Below are 9,882 nucleotides of genomic sequence, written 5' to 3' on the forward strand. Positions count from 1 at the left end.
TACATAGTGAATTCCAGGTCAGCCTAGGCTAGAGTGACAGCCTACCTCAAAAAACAAAAGAAAAAAAAGAAGTATAAAAGCCAGGTATGGTGGTGTACACATTTAATCCCAGAACTCAGGAGGGTCACCATGAGTTTAAGACCAACCTGGGCTACAGCGAGATCTTGCATCAAAATAATAATAATAGGGGCTGGAGACATGGCTTAGCCTTTAAGGCATTTGCCTGCAAAGCCAAAGGACCCAGGTTCATCTCCCCAGGACCCATGTAAATCAGATGCACAAGGGGGCACATGTGCCTGGAGTTCGTTTGCAATCGCTGGAGGCCACTATCTCTATCTGCCTTTCTCTCTCTCTCCCCTCTCTCTCAAATAAATAAATAAATATTTTTAAATAATAATAATCAATAAAATAAAGAAAAACAAAGCTAGGCATGGTAGGTCACGCCTTTAATCCCAGCACTTCGGAGGCAGAGGTAAGAGGATCGTCATGAATTCAAGGCCACCCTGAGGAAAAAAAAAGAGAGTGAGTGAGAGAGAGAAAGAACAGAAAACAAGCCAGGCATGGTGGTATAAGCCTTTAATCTCAGCACTCAGGAGGCAGAGGATCGCTGTGAGTTCGAGGCCAGCCTGAGACTACATAGGGATTTTCAGGTCAACATGGGCTAGAGTGAGACCCTACCTTGAAAGAAAAAAGGGGGGGCTGGTAGAGAGATGGTTTATTGACTAAGATACTTTCCTACAAAGCCAGAGGATCCCGGTTTGACTCTCCAGGACCCACGTAAGCCAATTGCACAAGGGGGTGCATGCATCTGGAGTTCATTTATAGGGGCTGGAGGCTCTAGTGTGCTCATTCTTTCTCTCTCTCTCTCCGTCTTTATGTGAAATAAATAAATTTTATATATATATATATATATATATATATATATATATATATATATATGCCAGGAGGCATGGTGACACATGCCTTTAATCCCAGCACTCTGGTAGGAGGATCACTGCGAGTTCAAGGCCACCCTGAGACTACATAGTGAATTACAGGTCAGCCTGGGCTAGAGTGAGACCCTGCCTTGAAAAATGAAAAAAAGAAAGAAGAAAGAAAGCCGGGCGTGGTGGCACACACCTTTAATCCCAGCATTTGGGAGGCAGAAGTAGGAGGATCGCTGTGAGTTCAAGGCCACCCTGAGACTCCATGGTGAATTCCAGGAAAGCCTGAGCTAGAGTGAAACCCTACCTTGAAAAAAACAAAAAAATAAGGAAGGAAGGAAGGGAAGGAAGAAGGAAGGAAGAAAGAGAGAAGAAAAAAGAAAAGAAAGAGTGGAGACTGCTCAGGTGAGCTGATGGCCTGGGTGTGGCCAGGCTGAATCACATCCTTGCGTTCTGCATCTTGTGCCCAGTGTGGACGTCCCCACCCCCAGAATGGTACTAAGCCAAGGACCAAGGTGGCCAGAGAGCGACAGGCCGCTGAGGGTCACGAGGCTGTGGCGCAACGTGCTTCTTTCAGATAGACACACTAGTCGTAACAGTGACATCATACAGACGCCAGGTTCATGTTCTCCCAGTCACGTGGGCTCTGTGGTCCTGAGGACAAACTCAGGGCTGTGCTCTTGCTGGGCTGGGCAGGTGTGCTTCCACTGGGCCACTGGGCCATGCCCCCATCCCTCTTTTTACTTCTCTGTTTTTCTTTTTTTTTGGGGGGGGGGGGACGTAGTTTTCAAGGTAAAGCCACCACTCCTGGCCTTTTTCTTTCTTTTGTTTTTAAGGTAGGGTATCACTATGGTTCAGGCTGGCCTCAAACTCACTGCAATCCTCCTACCTCAGCCCCCGGAGTTCTGGGAGCGAAGGTGGGCACCACCACGCCCGCCTGTGCACGTTCTTTGTGGGAGTGTTCCAAGGGCATGATGGAAAGGTCCAGGGTTTCTTTGCCCTTCATCTCCCTCCTCATCCGTCCCCCTCTACGTCCTCCTCATTCCCTCCTTCCTCCTAATCTTCCCCCTCCTCCTTTCCCTCCTCTTACTGCAGCGTCGCTTCGGGGACCCTCCCTTGTGGCAGGCCTGTGTCACGCCCTCTGACAGGGGTGTGGCAGGGCTGGAAGTCTGCAGGGGACTCTGGCCCCACTTGGGCAACTCTGACTCAGGCCTCATCCCCAGCCTATCCAGCTCCCGTCTCTTCAATCAGCACTGTTCCAGGAAGCCCTGGCCTCTGTGCTCAGGGTGGGGAAGATAGAACATTCCAGACAAGGCCTCCAAATGCCATGAGGAAGGAGTTTGGAGGCTTTGCTCTTACTAAAGAAGGGAGGCATTGGCCTGCCAATCATTTCTTCAGTAACAAATCTTTTGTACTATTTTATTTTATTTTATTCTGACCTAGAATTCACTATGTGGTCTCAGGGTAGCCTTGAACACTCAGCAATCCTACCTCTTCCTCCTGAGTGCTGGGATTAAAGGTATGTGCCACCACGCCCAGCTTCAGTTTGCCCTTCTACCTTGGCTAGGCAGGAGACTTCCATCACAAAGAGCCATGAAAAGGGAAGGGAGTGAGTCAGGGCACAGCGTGGGGAATCGTGTTTACAATCCAGAAACAGCCAGTGTGAAGGCCCTGAAGGTTAGATAAACACTTAGAGGCCTGTGGAGCTGCATTGAAATGAGCTGGGGACAGGGAGGTAAAGGTAGGACTGTGACCAAAGGTCTAGTTCCAGAGACTGAAAAGGTCAGTCCTATGACTGACTGAGGATGGCTCTACGCATTTCCCCAGGGGCTGCTGGACAGACGCAGGCCCAGCATGTTGAGGACGCTTTATTCTCCTAGCCGGGTTCTTGAGCTTCTCCTTGGCTTCATGGAATTACAAGCCATACATGCTCAGCTCCATCCTCTGGTCCACACCCTGCCGCCCTGTCCCCAGCCCTCCCTGTCTAGCCACGGACGGCCTCATGCTGGTGATTACTTTATGACCGGGAGGATCCAAAGGTCCCAGAAAATTCTGTCAATATGAAAGAGGGCTGAGACGCCCCATGGCTGCCCAGTAGGTGCTTTGCTTCCTGCAGAGGGGTGAGGGGCACAGACTGACTTCCCATGGCCCTTTCTTCTGTTGTAAGGGCTGTGGAGACCAAGAGCCACAGAGATTTATGATGGGACCTTCAGTGGGCTGCAAGTTCAAGTCCAAGATGCCCAGCAGCTGCTTCCTCCAGCTGGGCCTGTCTGTTCCCCTTTGTGGCCAAATTTTGTGGGGATGCTTTTCATCCCAGCACTCTGAGGTTAGAGGCAGGAAGATCAGGAGTTCAAGGTTATCCTCAGCTACTTAGCAAGCTAGGTCAGTTTAGGCTACATATGACCCTGAATTAAAGACCCAGAACTACTTCATCAGGAACACTGTCCTAATTCTTCTTTTTTTGTTGTTAATTTTTATTTTTTTAGAGAGAGAGAGAGAATTGGTGGGCCAGGGCCTAAGCTACTATAATTGAAAGCCAGAAGCTTTTGCCACCTAGTGGGCATGTGCAACCTTGAACTTGCCTCACTGTTGTGCATTTGGCCAACAACAGATCTGGAGAGTAGAACATGGGTCCTTAGGTTTCACAGACAAGCAAGCACCTTAACCATTAAGCCATCCAGCCCCTCATTCTTTCTTTCTCTCTTTTCTTTTTTCAAGGTAGGGTCTCACTCTAGCCAAGGCTGACTTGGAATTTACTATGTAGTCTCAGGGTGGCCTCAAACTCACAGTGACCCTCCTACTTCTGCCTCCCTCCCAAGTGCTGGGATTAAAGGCATGTACCTCCATGCCTGGCCCATTTGATTTTTGTATTTTTCTTATGAGAGAGAGAGAATTGGTGCTCCAGGGCCTCCAGCCACTGCAATCAAACTCCAGATGTGTCCATCATTCTTTTTGGCATCCACCATTTTGTGTGCATATGCAACCTTGCGTCACTTTGTGTGTCTAACTTATATGGGACCTGAAGAATTGAACCTGAGTCCTTAGGCTTCACAGGCAAGAGCCTTTAATCCTGTCACTTGGGAAGCAAGAGGTAGGAGGATCACCATGAGTTTGAGGCCATCCTGAGACTACATAGTGAATTTCAGGTCAACCTGGGCTAGAGCGAGACCCTACCTCAAGAAACAAAAAACAAACAAACAAAAAAGACAGGGGCTAGTTCTGTATTCAGGCTGGGCTGGAATTCACAGGCAAGAATGGTACCCCATTTCGGTCTCCAGAGTGCTGACATGACAGGGGCATACAACTTTGCTTGGCTAGGAGGAAGCTATGAGAGTCCGTCCAGGAGGATGACATAAGTTTTATTTAAAAAAAAAAAAAAGCCCTTGGCTACAAGATGAATGACAAAGATGACTTCCATCCAAGATTGTAGGACAGATGTCCTTCCAGAAGTTATTTTTTGTCAAGGAGTAAAGGTTCTGATGGCTCCTGTGAAACCTCTGTGTCACTCACATGAGGAAATAGTGCTGACCTAGTGTTTATTGTTTTTTTTCATCTCTTCTTCCCTTCCTTCCTCTCTCCTTTTTTGCCATGCTGGAGGATGGAACAGAGCATGCTAAAGATAAGCACTCACCACTGGGTTATACTTCCAGACTTTTTTGTTTGTTTTTTTTTCAGGGTAGGGTCTCTCTCTAGCTCAGGCTGGCCTTGAACTCACAGCAATCCTTCTACCTTGGCCTCCCGAGTGCTGGGATTAAAGGTGTGTGCCACCACAGCTGGCTATTTTTTAATATTTTATTTTTATTTATTTCAGATAAATCGAGAAGGGGGATGGGCATGCCAGGGCCTCTGGCCCCTGCAAAAGAATTCCGAACACATGTGCCACCTTGTGCATCTGGTTTACCTGGGTCCTTTGGCTCTACAGACAAGTGACTTAACCACTAAGCCATCTCTCCAGCCCCCAACATATTTTTATTTATTTATTTGTGTGCAGAGAGGTAGAGAAGAGACAGAGAGAGGGAGAATGGGAGAACGGGAGCCAGGGCCTCCAGCTGCTGCAAACAAACTCGAGATGCATGCATTACTTTATGCATATGGATTTACATGGGTTCTGGGGAATTGAACTCTAGTCATTAGGCTTTGCAGATAAGTGCCTTAATGGCTGAGCCATCTCTCCAGCCCCCTCGTTTGGTTATAAGACAGGGTCTCATGTAGCCTAGGCTGGCATGAAACTCACTATGTGGCTGAGACTAGCCTTAAATTTCTGCCCCTCATGCCTCAGCCCATACTGATGTGCCAGGCTTCCAGGACACTCTCGTGTGTTGTTGGTACAGAGGAATGAGCTTTTCTTTTTAAAAATTTTTTATTTATTTATTTATTTGAGAGCGACAGACACAGAGAGAAAGACAGATAGAGGGAGAGAGAGGGAATGGGCGCGCCAGGGCTTCCAGCCTCTGCAAACGAACTCCAGAGGCATGCGCCCCCTTGTGCATCTGGCTAACATGGGACCTGGGGAACCGAGCCTCGAACCGGGGTCCTTAGGCTTCACAGGCAAGTGCTTAACCGCTAAGCCATCTCTCCAGCCCAGAATGAGCTTTTCAAGGTATGTAATCAAAGGCTAAAAATGCCAGATTGTAAGATATTACAGACACACACACACACAAAAACTGCTTTGCAAGCATTTCCTTTTTTAAATAACTTCTATAATTATAGACAATAAACCATGGTAATTCCTCCCTCCCTCCCCCCACAATTCCACTCTCTTTCCCCTCTCAATCAGTCTCTCTTTTATTTTGATGTCATCATCTTTTCCTCTATTATACTGGTCTTGTGTAGGTAGTGTCAGGCACCGCAAGGTCATGGATATCCAGGCCATTTTGTGTCTGAAAGAGTGCATTGTAAGGATTCCTACCCTTCCTTTGGTTCTTACATTCTTCCAGCCATCCTTTCTGCAATGGTCCCAGAACCTTGGAAGGTGTGATAGAGATGTTTCAGTGTTGAGTACTCTTCTGTCACTTCTTCTCAACACTATGGTACCTTCTGAGTCATCTCAAGGTCACTGCCATCTGAAAAGAGGAGCTTCTCTAACCAAAAGTGAGAGTAGCATTAATATATGGATATGAACATTAAGAGAAATGCTTACTGGGCAATTTTGTGAACTAATATATGCCTTTAGTCAGACACCAGCAGATGTTACAACCCTAGGGCTCATAACTACCCAGTCATAGGTTTTCAGTATCAGGAATGTATTCCTTCACATGGAGGGCCTCTGGTGCAATTAGAGAGCAGTTGATTTCCCCTATAACAGAAATGGCAGTATTACACATGTTGGCTCATTTGGCCTTTGCAAGCATTTCTGACAACTGATCCCGAGTTAAACCATCACCTATGTGAGAGGAAGGACAATGTGTACATGTGAAATTAAAAGTAGCTTAAGGGCAGGAGAGATGGCTTAGTGGTTACAGTGCTTGCCTGTGGAGCCTAAGGACGCAGGTTCAATTCTCCAGATCTCACGTAAGCCAGACGTACAAGTTGGTGCATGCATCTGGAACTCATTTGCAGTGGCTAGAGGCCCTGGCATGCCCATCCTCACTCACTCATTCTTTCTCTCTCTCTCCCCACCTCTGTCTATCTCTAATAATAAATAAATCTTTTTTAAAAAGAATGGTTTTGGGCTGGAGAGATAGCTTAGTGGTTAAGTGCTTGCCTGTGAAGCCTAAGGGCCCCGGTTCAAGGCTCAATTCCCCAGGACCCACGTAAGCCAGATGCACAAGGGGGTGCACGCATCTGGAGTTTGTTTGCAGTGGCTAGAAGCCCTGGCGCACCCACTCTCCTGCCTCTCTCTCTCTGCCTATTTCTCTCTCTGTCGCTCTCAAGTAAATAAGTAAAAAATAAACAAAAAGAAGAATTTTTTTTGTAAAGTAGCTTGAGCTTCAATAAAGTGTCACCCTTAATCACATCAAGTAACATAGCCATTAAATATTTATTTCTGGAAGAAGGAAGCTAGGAGCAACCCAAGTCTCTGGAACGAGAATCAGGGATAAGAAGAAAGATACAAAGGTGAGGAGAGCTCACAAGCACAATGGTCTAAGTGGCAAAGATAAGAAAGGGGGTGTGCAATGCCCTGTGACTCCAACAATAAGCACTCCTTTGGTAAGAAGTGTGAGGAGATTGAGTGATTAGTTCCACACCACTGGGGACAAGAACATCCTGTACGTCCTAATACCCACGTGTGGATCAACATTCACCTGATATGGGAATTGGACTGAGGGATACCCAGACAGTATCATCCTTGTCCTCAAAAAATGTCATAAACCTAGCTGTGTGTGGTGGTGCATGCCTTTAATCCCAGCACTTGGGAGGCAGAGGTAGGAGGATTGCCATGAGTTCAAGGCCACCCTCAGATGACAGAGTTAATTCCAGGTCAGCCTGGACCAGAGTGAGACCCTACCTCGAAAAACCAAAAAAAAAAAAAAAAAAAAAAAAAGTCAAGACAACCTAATAAAAGTGTAGTGACAGGAACACAGAAACCACATAGCCATCATAGGGATAGGAACCACAGAAGCCATAAGCAAGGTGTCCAGAACTCAGGGAGCAGGACCAGAAGCTATCACAGGAATCAAAACGGTTGTATTATGACCTTTTTATTTAGACTGAGAATAAAACCCGAGGTCTACTGAATGCTGGGCAAGAGCTGACCACGCCCCCAGCCCTCACTGTGGGTTCCAGGCTGTCACTCTACCTCTCACCACGCCCCCAACCATCACTGTGGGTTCCAGGCTGTCACTCTACCTCTGATCACGCCCCCAGCCCTTACTGTGGGTTTTAGGCTGTCACTCTAAAAATGACCACATCCTGAGAACTTTTACTTTGTTTTTCGAGGTAGGGTCTCACTCTAGCCCAAGCTGACGTAGAATTCACTATGTAGTATTAGGCTGGTCTTGAACTCACCATGATACTCTCACCTCTGCCTCTCAAGTGCTGGGATTGAAGATGAGTACCACACTGGGCTGGCTTTGTTTTTACCTTTTATATAGGTCAACAGTTCACCAAATTTCTCAAGGTGGCTTTTCACTTTCTCCATAGTCTAGGCAGACCTTGAATTTGAACTTGTGATCCTACTGCCTCTACCTCCAGAGCAGCCAGGAAGCAGGAGTGCGTCAGCCCACTCTGGTTGTTCCTTACTGCACCAGCGCTAGTTAATCCTTGGCCATTACCACAGCCCAAGGTAGACAGAGAGGGTGGGGTAGGGAACAGGTGGGAAGCCCTTTATATGGAGAGGAACGGCTCCACCATGCAGTAGACCACTGTAAAAAAGTTCAAGGAATTGCACCTCAAGAATGGTACACTGATTATTTGCGATTATATAACGCAATAAAAAGATTACATAAAGGGAAAGATAAAATAAAATGAAATAAAGGAGTGGTCGGAAGGGAAGAACGTTGACAACATGCCAAGTTAGCAAAACGCTTGGCTTTGTGACCTTAGGAGTGCTCAGCTGAATTGTGGGCAGGTGGCTCAGGGCAGTAAGGAAACTGTAAAGACCGGAAGTAGGAGGGGAAGGATAAAAGTCTCCTTTTACAGCTTCAGCTTTTTAAATTTATATTTATTTTTTAACAACTTCCATGATTATTAACAATATCCCATGGTAATTCCCTCCCTCTCAATCAGTCTCTCTTTTTGATGTCATGATCTTTTCCTCCTACTGTGATGGTCTTGTGTAGGTAGCACTCAGGACATTGAGGCCAGAGGATTTCAAGTTCAAGGACCTTCCAAAACTATCACCATGTGATTGCTAAGGCCCACACTCATAACTAAACCATTGAAAGCTTGGCCTCAGACAGACTTTTACGCTAACCTGCGCTAGTAGTCAGAAACAGTTCAAGCATGCCCATGTACACAGATGAAAGAACAGTCCATCCATGCACTGAAACACTATTTAGCCAGGAAAGGAATGGGATGCTGACATGGTGTAGCATGCATGGGAATGGGTACGTGGTTCAATGAGACAGCGCTGTCAGATTCCTACAGACAGCAGTGGAACAGTGGGTGCCTTGGGCTGGAATGGGGACTGAGCTTCAGTGTGAGATCACATAAGACCTGGATGGCGGGATGGCTACAGAACATTAAATAGGTGCTTGAGCGGGGCGTGGTGGCACATGCCTTTAATCCCAGAATTTAGAAGACAGAGGCAGGAGGATCACCATGAATTCAAGGCCAACCTGAGACATCATAGTGAATTTCAGGTCAGCCTCAGCTAGAGTGAGACCCGGTCTCGAAAAAACAAACAAACAAAAATAATAATAAGGTGCTTGAGAGGCTGGGGAGAAGGCTCAGCAGTTAAATCGCTTGCCTGTAAAGCCCAAGAACCCAGGTTCGATTTCCCAGTATCCACATAAGCCAGATGCACATAGTGGTGCATGTGTCTGGAGTTCATTTGCAGTGAATGGAGACCCTGGCGCGCCTTCTCTTTTCTGCTGGCAAAAAAGAAAGGGGGGAGGGGCCGGGCGTGGCGGCCCACGTCTTTAATCCCAGCACTCTGGAGGCAGAGGTAGGAGGATCACCGTGAGTTCGAGGCCACCCTGAGACTACATCGTGAATTCCAGGTCAGCCTGGACTAAAGTGAGACCCTACCTCGAAAAACCAAGGAAAAAAAGGTGCTTGAGACTGAGGCAGGAGGATTGCTGCGAGTTCAGGGTCCGCCTGGGCTACCAAGTGAGACTCTGTAATCAAGGTTAACTTGAATCTGCTGGGTCTCCCACAAGGTCTTGGAATAACCCGCATCCTCGGGTCCATACCTACAACTATACACCCATCAGCTCGCTCTTCACAGCTCTTCCGCGGGCTGGAGGGGTCCTTCCCGCTGCACGCCTGAAGCGCATGCGCAAGCGCGCAAGTGCAAGGATCTATGGCGCATGCTCCAATCTCCGTCCCTAGTTCCTCAGGGCGGCGGGCTCGGCCT

The sequence above is a fragment of the Jaculus jaculus genome, chromosome 15 (genome assembly GCF_020740685.1).
Source record: "Jaculus jaculus isolate mJacJac1 chromosome 15, mJacJac1.mat.Y.cur, whole genome shotgun sequence".
NCBI classification, from domain to species: domain Eukaryota; kingdom Metazoa; phylum Chordata; class Mammalia; order Rodentia; family Dipodidae; genus Jaculus; species Jaculus jaculus.